This window comes from Enhydra lutris, unplaced genomic scaffold (genome assembly GCF_002288905.1).
Source record: "Enhydra lutris kenyoni isolate GAN:26980312 unplaced genomic scaffold, ASM228890v2 scaffoldscaffold41, whole genome shotgun sequence".
Lineage (NCBI taxonomy): Eukaryota > Metazoa > Chordata > Mammalia > Carnivora > Mustelidae > Enhydra > Enhydra lutris.
Genome location: NW_019154125.1, coordinates 3,012,339 through 3,032,000, shown reverse-complemented (window position 1 = coordinate 3,032,000; position 19,662 = coordinate 3,012,339). Strand labels below are relative to the sequence as shown.

Here is a 19,662-nt window from a genome sequence, read left to right as displayed (position 1 = left end):
TAGAATAGAGTTTAAATCCTAAATGTGACCTATAAAATATCTGCCAACATCACCAGCCTCCTCCTCCATGATGCTCCTGTCTTTACAATGTACCCCATTTCTGTCCAGGCCAGGATCTAACACCTACTAGTCCTCTTTCTCGGAAAAATCTCTCCCTACCTTTTCACACCCATCTCTTCAACCTAAATGTTACTTACTCAGAAAAGCTCATTCTGGGCTCTAGATTGGATTATGTTACCAGAGTATATCTTCTCATGACACCGTCAATTTTAGCTTCATAGTGCTTACTACAACTGAAATTATATAGTAACTTTGATTAATATATACTCAGTACTGGTCTCTGTCAAAATAGTGTGTCTATTTTGGTAACTCTTTATCCATATTGCTTAACCCAACAGCCCACATTTAGGAGGACCCCATAAATATATGGAGTGGTGGATTCTGAAAAGAAAATAGAAGGAGTTTTGGGGTAGGAAGAAAGTTTTAGACCAAACAAGTTAAGCTATCTGTGGAACATCCACATGGAAATGCCCACAAGGCAATTTTCTTCTTAGAAATTTTGTTTTAGTATTCAAGTTGTGCAAGTTCTGAGCAGAACACAAATCTAGGAATAATTAGTAAATTGAGTACTTAAAGCTATGGGAATCAATTAGGTAAGCTAAAGAGAGAAATAAATGATAAGAGGGAAGATAGAAAAATGAGACCTAACAGGAGCAGCCAGAGAGATGGGAATAAAACTGGAAAAAATGACAACAGGTTATCAAGGTAAGAAAACTTTCTAATAAAAATATTGTGATATATGAGATACATTTTTTACCTTTAAAAAGTTAAGTAATAAGTTTCAAATATATAGTGTTGGGTAGTTCATATTATAGTGCAATTCTAAGGGTCACTGACTACCTAAAAAGGAGACATATACTTTCAGAAAGCGATAAGAAGAGAGTCCAGAATGCATAAACTCATGTACTCAAACATTTGACTCTTCTCAGTGAAAGCCTACTGAGCACCAACACCTGTATTTATTCATGGAGACACAAAACAAAATAGAAATGTTTTCTATCTTTGTGGACTTTAATGCACTGAAACCAGGGGATAAATTTAGCTTTGTTGCAATACAAGCAATTTAATCCTTATTTTCTTACACCCAAAAGCATCAGACATTCATGTTACCTATGTGGACCCTTTAAGTATGGGAATTAACTCCAGAGTATAGTGTAGAACTGTTATAATCTGTTGAAACTGGATATGTACTCTAATAGTACATGCAAGAACTGTTCTAATCATGAAGGTCAGGAAGTGCTTCCCCAAAAATGTAATGAGTTGGGAAAATTAGAGATGACAGCAGTCAAAAGAAGGAAGTATTTTCTATAATTAAAAGGTAAAATCCCAAAATTGAGTGGGTTTTAGCAGTATTTACAAGTGAAAACTGCCAAAGGAAAAGTAAGTGAATATGTTTTTTAAAGATTTTATTTATTCATTTGACACACACACAGAGAGAGAGAGAGAGAACAAGCAGGGGGATGAGCAGAGGGAGAGGGAGAAACAGGCTTACAGCTAAGGAGAACGCCCGATGTAGGGCTCAAATCCCAGGACACTGGGATCATGAGCTGAGCCAAAGGCAGATGCTTAACTGACTGAGCCACCCAGGCACCCTGAAAAGTGAGTGAATATTAACACTTACATCCCTTTATGTGGTGTAAAAATAAAAGAATGAACTGTTTCCACTTAGTATTTTAGCACTATTTGATAGTAAAGCTTAATGTTTTTGTAGTTAATTAAAGAGACTATTTCTCCTCAACCACCTCTGTTCATCTCTGGATTCCCAATTGGGGGCAGGGGGATAGTTTCCACTTGCTAAGAATTGAGTGGACTTTTGTGAGACCAGTTGCTAGACTAAGGTCATAGGTATTCCAATGAAGGAACAACAAAGATGAGTGGACCACCTATGGCCCTGCCTTCTAACTCTGCTTTTTTTTTTTCTATTATTTCTAACTCCTTTCTAACTCCTTTCTTAAAAAGCTAAAGAATTCAATTAAATTAAACACATATTCTCAACAGTGACCTCAAGTTTCTGCCATCTAACCCTGAGATACTATGGACACTAAACAGTACTCTCTTGACACTCCTTTCCAAAATTCAATATTTGATAATACACTGGAATTTTTTTAAACCTGTCTTTATGAAATAAAGAATTCCTTCTACCTATATTTTTGTCTTATGTCTATTTTATTGATTATTTGAAATAAAAAATTTTCTTTTGAGATGATAAAATGGAATATGTGTTTAGGGAATCCCATCTGGTACCAAGTTACTTGTCAATAGAAAGGTGACATAGTTGAGGCACCTGGGTGGCTCAGTGGGTTAAGCCTCTGCCTTCGGCTCAGGTCATGATCTCAGGGTCCTGGGATCGAGTCCCACATCGGGCTCTCTGCTCAGCAGGGAGTCTGCTTTCCCCCTCTCTTTCTGCTTGCCTCTCTACCTACTTGTAATCTCCATCTGTCAAATAAATAAATAAAATCTTTAAAAAAAAAAAAGAAAGAAAGGTGACATAGTTATCTGGAAGTTTTAGTTCAATGTATTGTTATTATTATATTTTTTGGTGGCTTAAACAATAGAAATTTATTTTCTCACTGTTCCAGAGACTTGAAGCCTAAGACCAAGCTATTGGTAGTTTTGGTTTCTTCTGAACCCTCTGTCCTTGTTTTATAGATGGCTGTCTTCTCTCTGTGCATTCACATTGTCTTCCTTCTCTATTCGTGTATCAAATTCCAAATTCTTTTTTTTTTTTTTTGCAGAGTCATGGATTTTATTTTTAACTCCATGCACATAGGGAAACAGGGAGGTGCCCATGCAATATTATCAACCATGATCCATAGGACCTAGAAACCATTCTGAAGTCTAACAAGACTTCTTCATTCAAATAGCTATCCCAAGTACAGATTGATTTTTTTGTGTGATTTTTTTAAATTTTTTATTTCCTTTGAGTGTAACAGTATTCATTGTTTTTGCACCACGCCCAGTGCTCCATGCAATATGTGCCCTCCCTAATACCCACCACCTTGTTCCCCCAACCTCCCACCCCCCGCCCCTTCAAAACCCTCAGGTTGTTTTTCAGAGTCCATAGTCTCTCATGGTTCACCTCCCCTTCCAATTTCCCTCAACTCCCTTCTCCTCTTCATCTCCCCTTGTCCTCCATGCTATTTGTTATGCTCCACAAATAAGTGAAACCATATGATAATTGACTCTCTCTGCTTGACCTATTTCACTCAGCAGAATCTCTTCCAGTCCTGTCCATGTTGCTACAAAAGTTGGGTATTCATCCTTTCTGATGGAGGCATAATACTCTATAGTGTATATGGACCACATCTTCCTTATCCATTCGTCCATTGAAGGGCATCTTGGCTCTTTCCACAGTTTGGTGACCGTGGCCATTGCTGCTATAAACATTGGGGTACAGATGGCCCTTCTTTTCACTACATCTGTATCTTTGGGGTAAATACCCAGTAGTGCAATTGCAGGGTCATAGGGAAGCTCTATTTTTAATTTCTTGAGGAATCTCCACTCTGTTCTCCAAAGTGGTTGCACCAACTTGCATTCCCACCAACAGTGTAAGAGGGTTCCCTTTTCTCCGCATCCTCTCCAACACATGTTGTTTCCTGTCTTGCCAAATTCTTTTTAATAAGGACACCAGTCAAAATGGGTTGGGGCCCACACTAAGAACCCAATTTTAACTTAATTACCTCTTAAAGACCCTTTCACCAAATATAGTCACATTCTGAGGTATATCAACACATGAGTTTGCAGGGGATACAACTCAGCAAGTAAGAGTTAGGCTTAAACCTGCCACCTTGCTTTTTATTTTCTATTTATCCCATCTGTACTTTTTTTCCTTTTTCCCTCTTTTTCTTCCTTCTTTTGGATTGAGTGTACTTTATTATTTCATTTTATTTCCATTGGTAGCTTATGAATTATACTTCTGCTTTATATTTTTAGTGGTTGCTTTAGGGTTTCTACTATACACCTTTAACTCATCTTGGTATGTCTTCAAGTAATACTGTAACACTTAATGCCTAGTACAAAAAGCTTGCAACAGTGCCCTTCCATTTCCTCTCTCCCGACCTTTGCACTATAGTCATATAATTTACTGCTGCCTATGGCAAAAATCCCACAATACATTGTTATTTGTTGGCCTTAAACAGTCAGTTACCATTTAAAGAGATTTTTAGAGTAAGAAAAGTGATAATTTTACAAATACCATTTTTGGTGCCAAATATCATTCCTCTGTAGAGATCCAGATTTCTATGTGGTATCATTTTCCTCTTGCCTAAAGTATTTCATTACTCTTTTTGTAGCTCTGATATGTTGGTGGTGATTCTTCAGGTTTGCCTGAGAAAGTCTTTATAGTCTTTGTTTGGGGGCAACATGTTTGCTAAGTATAGAATCTTAGCTTAATGGCATTTTTCTTTTATTACCTTAATGTTGTTGCTCCCCTGTCTTCTGGCTCACATTATTCCTGAGAAAAAGTCTATTGTCATTCTTTTTTTAAATTTTTTTTATTATGTTCAGTTAGCCACTGTATAATATATCATTGGTTTTTGATGTAGTGTTCAATGACTCATTAGTTAAGTATAAAACCCAGTCCTCCTCATAGCACATGCTCTCCTCAATACCCATCACCCTCTTACCCACTCCCCGCAACCTCCTCCCCTCTGAAACCCCCAGATTGTTTCTCAGGGTCCATAGTCTCTCATGGTTCACCTCCCTTTCTGATTTCTCCCTCTTTGGATTTCCCTCTCTTCCCTGTGGTCCTCCGTGCTATTGCTTATGCTCTACATATGAGTGAAACCATATGATAATTGTCTTTCTCTGCTTGACTTGCTTCACTTAACATAATCCCCTCCAGCTCCATCCATGAGGTTGCAAAGGGTGAGTGTTCATCATTTCTGATGACTAAGTAATATTCCATTGTGTATATGTACCACATCTTCTTTATCCATTCATCTTTTGAAGGGCATCTCTCCTCCTTCCACAATTTGGCTATTGTGGACATTGCTGCTATTAACATTGGGGTGCACGTGCCCTTTCTTTTCACTATGCCTGTATCTTTGGGGTAAATACCTAGTTGTGTAATTACTGGGTTATAGGGTAGCTCTATTCTTAACATCTTGAGGAACCTCCATACTGTTTTCCAGAGTAGCTATACCAGCTTGCATTCCCACCAACAGTGTAAGAGGATTCCCTTTCTCCACATCTTTGCCAACATTTGTGGTTTCCTGTTCTGTTAATTTTTACCATTTTAACTGGTATAAGGTGGTATCTCATTGTGCTTTTGATTTGTATTTCCCTGATGGCTAGAAATGGACCCTCAAATCCATGGTCAACTAATTTTGACAAAACAGGAAAAAATCCAATGGAAAGTAGACATTCTCTTCAATAAGCAGTGCTGGGAAAATTAGACAGCTACATATAGAAGAATGAAACTGTACCATTCCCTTACACCATACACAAAGATAAACTCAAAAATGGATGAAAGACCTAAATGTGAGACAAGAATCCATCAACATCGTAGGGGAGAACACAGGCAGTAAGCTCTTCGACATCAGCCACAGTAATTTCTTTCAAGACACGTATCCAAAGGCAAGTGAAACAAAAGCAAAAATCAATTTTTGGGACTTCATCAAGATATAAAGCTTCTGCACAGCAAAGGAAACAGTCAGCAAATGTAAGAAGCAGCCCACGGAATGGAGGAAGATATTTGCAAATGACACTATAGATAAAAGGTTGATATCCAAGATCTATAAAGAATGTCTTAAACTCAACACTCAATAAACTAATAACCCAGTCAAAAAGTGGACAAAAGACATGAACAGACACCTCTCCAAAAAAGACATACAAATGAACACATAGTTCAATATATTTTTTATGGTGCTCTTAGTAGCCATGAGACAAAAAGTTACTTTTCTATCATGAAGTTACTTTTTTAAACCATTAAAATGCAACTGTCCAACTTCTGAATTATTAGATTCTATAACTGTTCAGGTTTTGATGTGAAAGATGATAATATTTAAATTAGGAGCAAGAAATATTGTTAAATAAAAGCAGAGGAGAAGCCAGAGGTCATGGCTTCTTTTTGTCAGGTACAAGGTATTTAAAAGGGAAAAAATGAATCATCACTTTTTCTTTCAGTTCATTTGCTCTTTTGTCTTATCTTTCCTTTACAATCTTTCTTCATTCCTGTCAGTGATTTTCAGTGATATTCCCTAATCATTCTTTTTTTTTTTAAGATTTTATTTATTTATTTATTTATTTGACACAGAGTGAGAGAGCAAGCACAAGCAGGGGTAGCAGCAGAAGGACAGGGAGAAGTAGACTCCTGCTGAGCAGGGAGCCCAATGCAGTGATCAATCCCAGGACCCTGAGATCATGACCTGAACCAAAGGCAGCTGCTAAACTGACTGAACCACCCAGGTGCCCCCTAATCATTCTTAATACCCTGTTTTTCTTCCTATTTTCCCCTAATCTTCAAAGTAAGATTAACTCATATAACAAGAAAATTGGAATCTGGGGATATGTGCAAAATATTTTTTGTTATATTTCACATATATCTGTAATTACAGAACTTTCTTGCAGATTTTTTTTTTCTCCTTACATCATTGTTAGAGATTGGAAAGGAGTCCTCTTCTGTTATAGTACTGAAATATGGCAAGCCAATGTTGAGCCCAATCTCTGAAAAAATTTAAAAGGACCTTCCTAGGGGAACACAATCAGCATATGCTTTTCCTAAAAAAAGTTAAAAGGACATGTGAGGCTTTTTGTTTTTTAGAATAAAAAAAATAGTAAATAGTAAAAGTCCAGAGTGACTTCCAATAGCTGTCTCAGAAGCAGAGTCAAAAACAGCTTCATAAGACCACCATGATATCCATACCCTCAATGTTTTCCACACTAATTTCCAAGAAATCATGCTTACATTTTAGGAAGACTCAGATGCAGAAAAGTAGCTGGTAAAAGTTCAAATACCTGTTACATGAGCTCTTGATTACACAGTTAAGAGCATGAGACAGCATTACAAAGTAGCCTATGTCACGGAGCGTTCCACCAATGAGGACAGGGCTGTTTCTCCATTTGTATCTAAGTTTGAGCCCGGAATGAAAACAGTGGTGAGGCCAGGAGCCTAACCTCCGCAGAACCCTCCTCCTACTGGGGAAGGCAGCAGGCTTACGTAAGAGCTACATGCCAGGAGCAATGATGGCAGCAGGTACAGAAGAAGCTGCAGGAAGAGCTATAACCACACTGAGCCAGAGGAGGTGCATGCCAGTAAACAGTGACCAAAAGGGACCAGTTTTCCAGGGCACAAGAACTACCTCTGAGTGCTCTAAGTCAGGTGGGAGGAATGGGTGAAAGACATAGTTTTCACAGAACAGTAGATAAATTAATTTGTTTGAACATGGCTCTATCTCTGCTTCTGTGGTGGTATGGCTTGTGGAAACATAGGTTACATGGTTTACTTAAGGTTTATCATTGTTGTTTTGGTTAATTCTGTTGAGGATTAATGATTATAACAGCCAACATTTACAGAGTTGTTCTCAGTCACTGAGGTATAGCCACTTATTATCAAGAACTTATAATTGTACTTTGGGCATTATACTAAGTTCATATCCATTATCTCATGTGTCCTTTACAACAACCTGTAAGGTAAGCAATAGTACTACTTTTGGCTTATAAATTAGAAAGAAAACTGAGGTTTACAGTGTTTAAGAAACTTGTTCAAGTTTACAGAGCTAATACATGACAGAATCAAAATTCTAATCTGATCACTCTGGCCAGATTCTCAACCACTGTATTGCTAGATGGATTCTAGAAACTGGGGACCAGCAGAATTGTCATATACTCAGAGGCCATTTCAGTAGTACAAAAAATCCAAGACACAAAACAGAAAGAGGAAAGGCAGGTAGGCTCACTCCTTGAAGCCTATAATAGAAAAGAAAAACAGAACTTGGAAAAAGGAGTTAGTCCTAAAAATTAACCTCCAAGCTTCTCAATAATCAGGCCCTGCACTGTTCCCTCCTGGTTCCTACCATGATGCCACTGATTCCTTTCTGGGTGATGTGAACACAAATCTCAAACACCCTTAATATGGTAACTCAGCAAAGACATCGGCTTCACAATCATCAAGGCTTCATTGAGAATTAATTATGCTCTCAATCTACTACATTAAATGTGAGCCTAGTATGTCAATCGGCGTGCACATGGGTGGTAAAACTCTCTGGAGGGAAAGCTCCTTGAGGGTAAGAATAAGACTCCTGAGCTCAGCTTCCAAGGTTTTCACAGTTGTTTCCAATCTACATCTCCAACCACAATCCTTATCATTCCTCCATACCAAACCTAGACATCAGGCTTTTTTCTCTCCATAGAAAGCACCCCTCCGCCTCCATTTCTACTTGGCTAGGTTCCTCTCTCACTTCGAAAGGCATTATAGATGTTGTCATTGAGGTACTAACAGTGCCATGAGAACGTGGGGTCCCCACAATCACCTTCAACCTCCCTCTCTGAGTATTGAGAAGAGGTCACTAGGCCCTTTGCCCTAACTCCAGTCCTCCTACAAGTCTCAGCCCCTCACATTTAGGAATGCTGAGATAATCACTGTTTCCAGATGTCTTTGCCCCACGTTCAGGGATGACTGTGTGTCTCTCTCTCCATTTCCACAGTACTTTATCTATGCCTCCATTACTGGATTCATATTTTAATTGCTTTTGGCATGCTGGAGAGGAAGAATTAAAAATATGATGGATTTAGCATAGTGCTTTGAACATAACAGTCCTTCAATAAAACATGATTGATTCAAAAATTATATCTCTTCTATTCTTGCATATGGCACTTAACACAGAACTTTGCACATCATTGTATTTGTTTTATACAACATATGCAAAACACATAAAAAAATAAAAAATAACCCCCATGATCCCATTACTTGTTACAAGTTTTCTTTCTTTACACTTGTTTACAATCTTCCGGTTTATATATTTCCATTATTCCCTCTTTTTTGGTAAATGATACTCAGTTGTTCAAGCCAAAAATCAATAAATCATCATTTGCTTCTCTATTTTCCTTATCTCCTACAGCCAATCCATCATTCCACATTCAAAATATATCAAATATATCTCATATCATTCCTCTCCATCACTCTTAATCCCATCTAGTCCTAGGTGATAACTAAGGGACACTGAAACAGGTTCCCAATATATATTTCCTTGTTTTAACCCTTGCCTTTATGATCTAGTCTCCCTACAACAGCTAGAGACATCCTGTTTAAAGTCTAATAAGACATTATCCTTCTTAAAATGCTTCAAGGACTCACGGCCTTGAAAACAAAATCCAACCTGGACTCTATAATCTGATTCTTGCTTCCCAAACCAAACTCAGATTCTGCATCTCTGTCATTCATTCACCTCGCTCCAGTCACACTGACCTTTTTCTTCCTCAAAAGGCAAGCTGCTTGGGGCTTTGCACTTGTTCTCACTCTACCTATGTTCTCCTCCAATGCCAGCTCCTTTCCATCTTTCAGAACTCAGATGAAATGGCATCTCTACTGAGAGCTTGGAAGTATCCTCTACTGAGTTATCACATTGCCTTTTTTTCTCCATAGCACTTGCTATAATTTGTAATTATTATCTTGTTTATTGGTTTTCTTGGCATTATCTGTCCTTTTCAAACCCAATCCTCAACATACAATAAAATAAAAGCAGTGTGGGAGAGTAGGACTTTGTCTATTCTTATATATTGGCTGTTTCTCCAGAGTCTAGAAAATATTAGGTGTCCAGTATGGATGGACACCTAAAAAATTGATGGATATAGGGGCACCTGGGTGGCTCAGTTGGTTAAACAACTGTCTTCGGGTCATGATCCTGGAGTCCTGGAATCAAGTCCCCCATCGGGCTCCCAGCTCAACAGGAAGACTGCCTCTCCCTCTGACCCTCTCCCCTCTCATGTTCTCTCTTTCACTCTCTCTCTTTCTCTCAAATAAATAAATAAAACCTTAAAAAAATGGATGGATATATATTTAATGTTTGTTGTAAGACTTTACATTTTTAGTAAACTCTTTTTGGGTGAAGACCAAGTCTTCTTTGAAGAAAATTTGATATGGCACCCTAGAAACTACCATATGATTATTTTTTGTATGTGACTATTTTTTTTTACAAGTTCAATTTTAATTTATTGTAACCCAGTAAGTCATGGTTTTAAAAGCAGAGTTTCCATCAAATTAACACTTAATTCTGTGCAAAAATATATTTTAAAAACCTAATCTTAAGGCAGAAGTAAGATATAAAAATGAGCATGTCTAATACGGACTGTAAAGTACCATGTGACTATTGATACAATAAATATTATTACGGATTTTGAAAACTCCATCAGGACTATCATTTAAAGTGACTCCAGAGGCTCAGATTTCATGGTAGAAAACAGAGTCAAAGAAGCAACCACAAATACTTCTGACAAATCTATGTTTAAGAACAGGAACCCACAAATACATGGCTTCAAATGATATTAATAAACTGTGAGGATTTTTTTTCCTGGGAATGCTTTGAAAATCTGAAAACTTTTAATGTTATTTCCAAAGAGCAGGTCTCTGCTGCATTAATCTCCCTGTGTGCCCTAAGCATCCATGGAGTTTAGTGGTTCTCTTCTTAAGAGGCTCATGATGCCTTGAGTGTCACATGATCAAGAGAATTGGGCTTAGTAATTCCACAAGAAGAAAGTCCAACTGAAGTAATGTGTCTGAATTTAGTACCTAAATTAAAAGTTGGAGACTCAGCTTTCCCAGAAGTAATTTCTTCTCTCATCAGGGAATGTATATGCTATAAATAAGATTGTGTAGCTTGAAAGCTAATTGTTTGAGAACACCTAATTGAAAATAATAACTAATGAGAGGGTCACATTAGTGACTTAATGTTAGTGGTCACATTAGAATTCTGCATTTATACAAACCTTGTTGACTTCCTCTTTCATAGATGGCATTAGGGGATAAGTAAATTATTCTAAGATCACTACAGCAGCTGACACAGGCTGGACCAGCACCAAAGGACCTTAAAGAACATGACAAAGAAGCTCGACTCCTAACTCACAGATTCTTAGAATTAAAGAATTCTGTCTAAACGAAAAGGAATAGAGTATCTCAAAGCAACCAATGAATCCAAAGAGCAAATAGTAGAGTCCATTGTTTTAAACTTAATGTTTGTGGAAACATAGATAAATAAGAAAGCTAGAAAACAAATTAAAATGGTGTCTTCTCCCACAGAAGTCTCTGCACTATACTAATGTGTTCTACACAGGGTGGGATTTGGGTTTGAAAATGAGAAAGTGTTTCCCTCCATCAACAAACCTGGCCTTGAATAGAGGCATACAAAACAGATTCACACATCACTGTCTGACAAGATGTTCACTGATAATTTTAGCAGTGCTGAGGAACTTATTGATACACTTTTCCCTCTTAGAAAAACATCTTAAACTCATGGAAAAAAAGAAATTGAGTACAAAAAAGCAAATGGGGAATTTGAAACTTTATAAGAAAGTGAGTGTCTGAAGTAGGACAACTTATAAAAAGGTCAGAAGATATGGTGAGGCTTACAAATTGCCTTATTATCAGCAAATTTCTATCCAAACTTTTGAATATTAAAAACTTTCAAATAAAAATAAACTATTCACAATGAGTTAACAAACTGACCTTCTTTGGTTTACAAATTACAGAATAAAGTGACAATGTTATAGTTGTATGTATATAGATGCACAGGGTTCTCCCACCGGAGACCTTCCTACTCCCTTTACAATGACTATTGAACAGAAAGTGAGCCATCAGTGATTGATTTGGGTGAACTGCATTAATCACAAAAAAAGCAATTTTCATTATTTCTTAAATATCCACCATATATATATATATGTATATACATATATACATATATATATACACACATACATAATAATGAAAGAATAGATTTAAATAGCTAATTCTTCCAGGCTTGGGGATTTAGACAGCCTGGAAAAAAATGTTCCTCTTTCTATAAGAATATTTAAAATACCTTGATATGGTTGATTTATTCATTAATCTACTCATTTATTTAATAAATATGTATGGAATGCAACTATGTCAAAGAGCAGAGATACCTACAAAGGGATGATTGGTTATTATATTCATTATATTATTCCTTTCTGTTCAATCTTACAAATTTATTTTCTTCCCCAAAAAGAAGTTAACTATCATCTCTCTCTCTCTCCCTCTTTCTCTCTTCCATTTATTTATTTATTTATTTATTTATTTATTGTAAGAAAAGGGAGAAGCAAGCCCAAACAATCTAAAAGGAAAGAATAATCAGCAACAAGGTGGTTCAATCGGTTGAACGTCTGACTCTTGGTTTCAACTCAGGTCACGGGTCATGGGATCAAGCCCCCAGGTGGGCTCCAGCCTCAGCAGGGAGTCTGTTTAAGATTTTCTCCCTCCCCCTGTGTCCCCCCAACCCCTGGCCAATTGGCATGCTTGTTCTCTCTCTCTCAAATAAAATAAACAAATCTTTAAATAAATAAATAAAAAGAAAAAGAAAAAGGGTAATCAACAAAGTAAATCTTAATCCATTAGGGAAGTCAAGCTGGGAAAGCGGACTGACAGAGATGCAGAGTGTTTTTAACAAGCAAAAAGTTAAAAAAGTAGACACCATATTTAGCACAACAAAGCTATTTCCATATATCACTTAACTTGTGAGAATGAGGCTTCCAGCTTATCATCGGACATGTTTAGGACTCTAGAAAAAGTGGGCCTGAGAATAAGTGTCCTCAATGATGAAAAAAATCTAAGTGGAGCCAAATAAAATAGAGACTGAAACTAAGTTACTCTTGGATCGTGGTTACCTGAGACCTTGAAAGTCACTCCCACTTCCACATAAAAGCTACTAGTGGTGTCCATTATCATCTTGACAGTATTCATACAATAGCCTAAATATCATAATGTTCAAGAAATGTTGAAGGGATTAGAACTGATCCTTCTCTTTCATATCTGAAAATTTATGTGTAAAGTTCATTAAATAAATACCTGCCTCTAACCACATCATAGGAATTTTTTATGTCTTTAAATATTTATGCTGGGCTATTATCATCTAGACAGAGAAGTCATACTCTCTAAATGTTTTTAAAAATATCTAAAAAATTATATATACTATCAATTATATCCTTGATTTACTGAATAAAGTTCTATTTAAGTTTGTAGTTTTATGCTGAATTATGACAATATAGCACAGATGAATTTAAGGTTTATGATTAAAGTGATATTATCATGAGGCATAACTTTTAAAAATTAAATGTTTTAGTTTATAACAAAATATATTCATGATGCTGCATGAAATACTGAAAGCTACCCATACCTGATGAAGATGAACAGTCCATAAACATAATCACAATACAAAGCTCTGGGAACAATTAAAAAATAAACAAAGAAAAATATTTAAAAATATCCTACAGATTCCAAGATAGTTCTATAACTAAGTGCAGGACCAACCTGTCACAAAGTTTATGCTCTCAAATACCGATCCCCAGCTGGGGAGAGGATTAGTCCTCCATCATGTAGGCCAGTAATACTGAAAGAATATCAAATCCCAAGATCTTGGATAGGGATATTCTCTTTTTTAAAGTTCAAGAAAATGCAGACCTAAATTTTAGTGAAGTGGGTAATTAATAAAAAGAGAATGTAAAACTAAGTACAGCATGACTATTTAGGTCAGCTATTTTTCTATCTACTCAGAACTGAAATCAGTAACGTGAACACAGTTATTTCACCAGCCCCTTCATTGTCAACCAAATTTAAAACTGGCACATAGTATTTATATATACCATTGCTCCAGCAATATTTTCTCCACCAGCTGTGGACTGACTGTTTGTGTCCCCACAAAATTCATACATTGAAAACTAATCCCCAATGTGATAGTATTTGAGTTGGGGCCTTTGGAAGGTAATCAGGTTATGAAGATGGAGTCCTCATGAATGGGATTAGTGTCCCTATAAAAAGAGACACCAGAGGATCCAGAAAGGATCCTTGTGAGGATCCAGCAAGAAGATGAGAAGATTGCCTATCTGCAAACCAGAAAGAGTTTCTCTGCACACACTGGATCTTCAGGCACCTTGATCTTGGACGTCCCAACCTCCAGCACTCTATTGTTAAGGCCATCCATTCTATGGTATTTTTGTTATCACAATCCAAACTGAAATACCACCAAACCAATATATTTCAATAAAACTGGTCAATATTGAGAAAATAGTAAGCAATTCTATTTCAAATGAACTGCCAGAGACTATACATTTATGTTCCTAATAAAAGTATAGCAAATTTAGATTGCATATGGAGAAGTATCAAATACAGCTAAATATCTAAAATTTAAAGTCACACTTTTTCTCATGAAAATAATGGATTTAATTCTTTGCTATATATGAAAAAGAATATTCTACAGGAACACATACGCATAACCTACTCCACAGGCCTTCACTATTATATTGCTTAGCATCTCCCTACCTTAAAATTTCAGAGCATGTGGCTAGATACTACCCTTATTCATACTCATATTCAAGAAATGTTTCCTGGCTCCTGCCTGTGGGCCAGCAAGAGGCTGAGGAATACAGGAGTACTAATTTCTCTCCTTGTGCAACTTACATAGCAAGGGGAGAGGTGACATTACACGTGTAAAAAATAAATAAATAAAAGATAATTACAGACTGTGATAAATTGGATGAAAGAAAAGAGAAAAAAATCAAAATGTTAAATCATGTCTTTAAATAGTGTGGTCAAGAAAAGCTTCTTTTGGAAACTAAGGAATGAGAAGGAGACAGCTTGTAGAGATGCATGGGAAGACTTTTCTAAACAGAATGGATAAATGCAACTGTTTTCAGGCAAATACCAACTTGATTATTTTTCCTTTCGAAGAACCAAAAAAAAAAAAAAAAGGCCAGAGCAGCTGGAGAAAAACTTTGCTCCTGATTTGTGTTTTCAGCTCCTTGACCTCCGGTGGTAAACAACAGAAAAACTGGACAAAATATTAGAGAAAAACCCGTTTTCAGACATTCAAAAACAAGAAGTGCAAAACGGTGGCTCCTAAGAGAAAAGAAACACACAAAGTGACTTCTACCCTTGCCTCAACTTTCTGCTTACAGCCTACAAACCATTTCTTGGAGGAAGAAAGAACAAAAGCTGAGCACAGCGAGGCTGGGGTAGCTGGGCTTGGCATAAAAGAGAACCAGAGAGGAGGGACCTATATGTAAAAAGAGCTCCAAAAACCTGAAAGGGATCTTCTTGAGTCCTTATTGAATATAAAATTGCATTATATTCAAGGTAAAACTTCATAACGCCAAACAAAACACTTGGGGAAGCTAAATGATTTCTAGAGCTCAAGCAGAGCAGGGATACATTTGAATTCCCATAAGCCAAGCAGAGTCTGTTGAATACCCAGGGTATTAGAGTTCAGTAGAAAAAGGTCATATATTAGATATAGGGCTAATAAAGGGGCATGCCTCAGAAATAGTCCTAGAATAAAGATTTCTTTAGATTCACAAAGGATTAAGTTGCACTGCAAGTAAATTAACCACCTGCCAAAGAAAGAAAATTGTTAAAGTAAAATAACAAAATCCAGACACTCAAGACAAATGGAGAAGCAGCAAACTCTAAGCCATAGCCAGAAGTGAAATCAGTCAATAGAAGCAGGCCCATAAGTATCATAGGTGATGGACTTTAAAATAGCTATGATAGATAAGTTTAAGATCTTATTAAAGAAATACAGAGCATTAGGAGGAGAGTAATAGAAACTATTATTGAACTCAAAAACTGAAGATTACTATGTGAAATAAAAATTCAGTAGACCGGTGGATTAGACACTGCAGAAAATAGATTATTACATTTGAAAACATAACATTCGAAATTATCAAATCCAAAGCACACAGCAATAAAATGCTAAGAGTAATTCCCAGAGAATAAAAGTAATAGTCTCAATGATTTCTATGACAATATTGAAAGGTCTAAAATTCATGTAATTAGGCTGGAACCACCTCTGCAAACAACATGTTCAAGGTAATTCTGAGGTCTGTGGGGTCAGCCAGCCTGAGTCTGCTCACCTTCAAAGTCTATGCATCATCTGAAAAGGACTCATCTCACAAAACTTTCATGAAGGTTAATGAGCTTTCACTGCACTCTATTCCTAAGGGTCAGTCGAAACAGGTGGAGGAGCCGAGGACCCAGCATCTCACATTTCCGACATTACTGTGAGCCATAGCCAAATTGGTGTCAGGAAATACAACCACAGACTAAGCCTCAGATGCAGAGCTTGGTTCAGTGGGCGTTAGACAGCACCTCTCCAAAATGCACCTCTTAGATTTTTTCCAAGAGCTGGTATTGTTGTTTTTGCTGGCATTGTTGGACTTCTCTTGGCTAGAGGTTCAAAGATAAAGAAGCTGGTGTATCCACCTGGGTTCCTGGGATTAGCTGCCTCTCTTTATTATTCACAACAAGCCATCATATTTGTCCAGGTCAATGGGGAGACATTATGTGTCTGGGATTTACAAGGATGTGTAATCATAGATTTGTGGAAAGACAACTTTCAAAAGCCAGGAATATGAAGCATTCACTTGGAAATGAGTAGAATGCCCCATGCTCTGCCCATTTTAATCTGTTATAGATAAACTGGAAACTCCATGCAGTAAACCAGTATTTCTATAGAAAAACAGTAGAGAAGAGTCAGAACCAACTGTAGTAAACTGGTTTTCTTCTTTGGGAAAAATGATACTAGGCTTCCTTGTTACCTTGGGTAATGCCATACTACTAGTGGACTAATAATCAGAAATCCTTTCACCTAGAGATAATGCTTCAGAACTCTTTGTTCTCATGTTGCTATTTATGTATATAATTAAAATTCCAAGTTAAAAAATAAATAAAATAAAATCCACATAATTAGAGACACATAAAAAGGGAAGCAGAAAAATATCTCAAGACATTTGCTGAAAAATTTCCAAATTTCATAAAACTAAAAATATAGATGCAATAAGATCATCAAACTCCAAAATAACATGAAGAAACCCACAAGAAAAAGTATCATAATTAAATTATTAAAATCCAGTAATAAAGACAAAATTTTAAAAGCAAGTGGAGAAAGCATAGACATTGTGTAGAGGAGAACTAAGATAATAGTTCTAATTTCTAACAAGAAACATCACAAGCAAGAAGACTATACAGTGACATCCTTAATGTGCTGAAAGAAAATATGGCAGCCAAAATATCTTGCAAAAAAGGAAATGAAATAAAGACATTTTCAGACAATCAGACAAACAAAAGCTGAGAAAACTTGAAAGTAGCAGACCTGCTCTAAAATAAATGATAAAGAAAATTATTTGGGTTGGAAGGAAGATAATACCAGATGGAAAGTGGGATCTATACAAATGAATGTGTGAGTAAGGGTAATATGTTGGGATATAAAAAGTCAGTTTTTCCCATTTTTAAAAATTTCTTCAAAGGATAATTGACTATTTGCCACCTGGGAGGCTTGGTCAGTTAAGCATCTGCCTTTGGCTCAGGTCATGATCTCAGGGTCCTAGGATCCAAGCCTTCAGTGGGCTCAGCATGGAGTAACTATATTAATATCAGACGAAGAGTATTATCATGCCTTAAGACAATTGATATTTAGAGGTACAGAACATTTCATAATGATAAAAATACACAAAAATCTTATATGTGGCTAATAATAACACCTCAAAATACATGAAGCTAAAACTGACAGAGCTTAAAGGAGAAAGACAAAGCCATATCTACAGGTGGAGATTTCAACTTCCCTCTCAATGAATCATAGAACATGCATACAGAAAATCAGTAAGTATAAAGAAAATTAAAACAGCATTATCAACCAACTTCACCTAGTTGGCATTTATAGCACAACATACTCAAAAACTACAAAATACACATTCTGCTCATATGCACACAGGACATTAACGCAGATAAATCATATGCTGAGCCATAAAATAAGTCCCAATAAATTTAAAGGGATTAAAATTATACATAGTGTACCCTCTGACTGCAACAGAATTAAAACCGAAAATAATATTAGAAAGTCTCTGGCTAACCCTACCAATATTTGGAAATTAAATAAAATACTTACAAATAACCTATTAGTCAAAGAAGAAATCAAAAAGAAAATTTTCAAGTATTTGAACTAAAATAAAAATGACAAAAACACAATATGCTAAAATTTGTGGGATGGAGCCAAAGCAGTGCTTAGAGGGATTATTATAACTTTAAATACTTATGTTAGAAAAGAACAAAGCTTTATATTTCCACTTAAGAAAGTAAGAAAGAACAAATTAAGCTTAAAATATGTGGAAGGAAGGAAATAGGGGCACCTGAGTGTCTTAGTCAGTTTAGTACCTGCCTTTGGCTCAAGTCATGATCTCAGGGTCCTGGGATCAAGTCCCATATTGGGCTCCCTGCTCAGCAAGGAGCCTGCTTCTCTCTCTCTCTCTGTCCCTCCTACTGATTGTGCTCTCTTACGCTTTCTCTGTCAAATAAGTAAATAAATAAATCTTTTTTTAAAAAAAAAGAGGAAAAGAAATAATAAAAGTAAGAAAGGGAATCTATGAAATAGAAAATGGAAATGTAGTAGAGAAAATTCATAAAATAAAAGTTGGTTTTGGAAGGGAAGCAATAAAACTGATAAAGTCAGAAAACAGAAATTACTTCTATCAGATAGAAAATGGAAACATCACCACAGATTCTACAAACATTTGAGGAAGAATAAGGAAACATTATGAATAATTTTATACTAATAAATTCAACAAGTTAAATAAAAAGGGAAAATTCCTTGAAAGATACAAATTACAAAAATGGAGACAGAAGTTGGATATCTGAATGGATGGAAGACAGTAAATAAAGGAGAGAATACTACCAAATATATTCAGAGAAGAGGATAGGGATCAGGTAATAGAGAGTATTATAGGACAAGATTAGAGTTTAGATTTAAATCTCAGTGTAAAAGCCATTGAGAGACTTTAAAGAGAAGTGGTACAATCTTATTTCAGTTTGTATCACCACTGCTATGAAAACAATGCATTCTAGAGATATAAAATTGAAAGAAAGATGATTGAAGAAAAAAAAAGTTAGGGAGTTATTTCAGTACCTCAGGCAAGAGAGAATGTGGGTTGAACTAGAACAACATTAGTGGAGAGGAAAAGAAGTGTACAGATTCAAGACATATCCTCAGCTTGGCTCACATACTACAGAATTTAAAAAGTACGTAACAACATTTCTTACTCAACATAAGAAATGTCTTCCAGAAAAATTTACATTAAAGGGAGTGGTATTTTCCCATTGATCTCCAGAGATATTTTTTCCTCTGAGAAAAATTATTTCCATATATGTATCACATTGTAATCAAGAGTGAAGCAATTAAAATACTCAATTTCTCTGATAAGAAAAAAATGGAAATAAAATATAATATTAACAGTGACTATCTCCAGAATGTGGTCTTAATGCTGATTTTGCTTTTACAATTTAGGCTTATAATTTTTAAAATGCTATTCTTTTTAAAAGACCAAAACATTTTGGGTCAGATACTTTTAAACACTGGAGTTAATTTCTAAAATACAATAGTAAACTACTAA

The 19,662-nt window shown here is 36.1% G+C and overlaps 1 pseudogene; it reads left to right on the top strand.

Annotated features, from left to right (window-relative positions):
• The first annotated feature begins 16,081 nt into the window (after positions 1-16,081).
• Positions 16,082-16,658, top strand: LOC111155357 (annotated as a pseudogene).
• Positions 16,659-19,662: the final 3,004 nt, after the last annotated feature.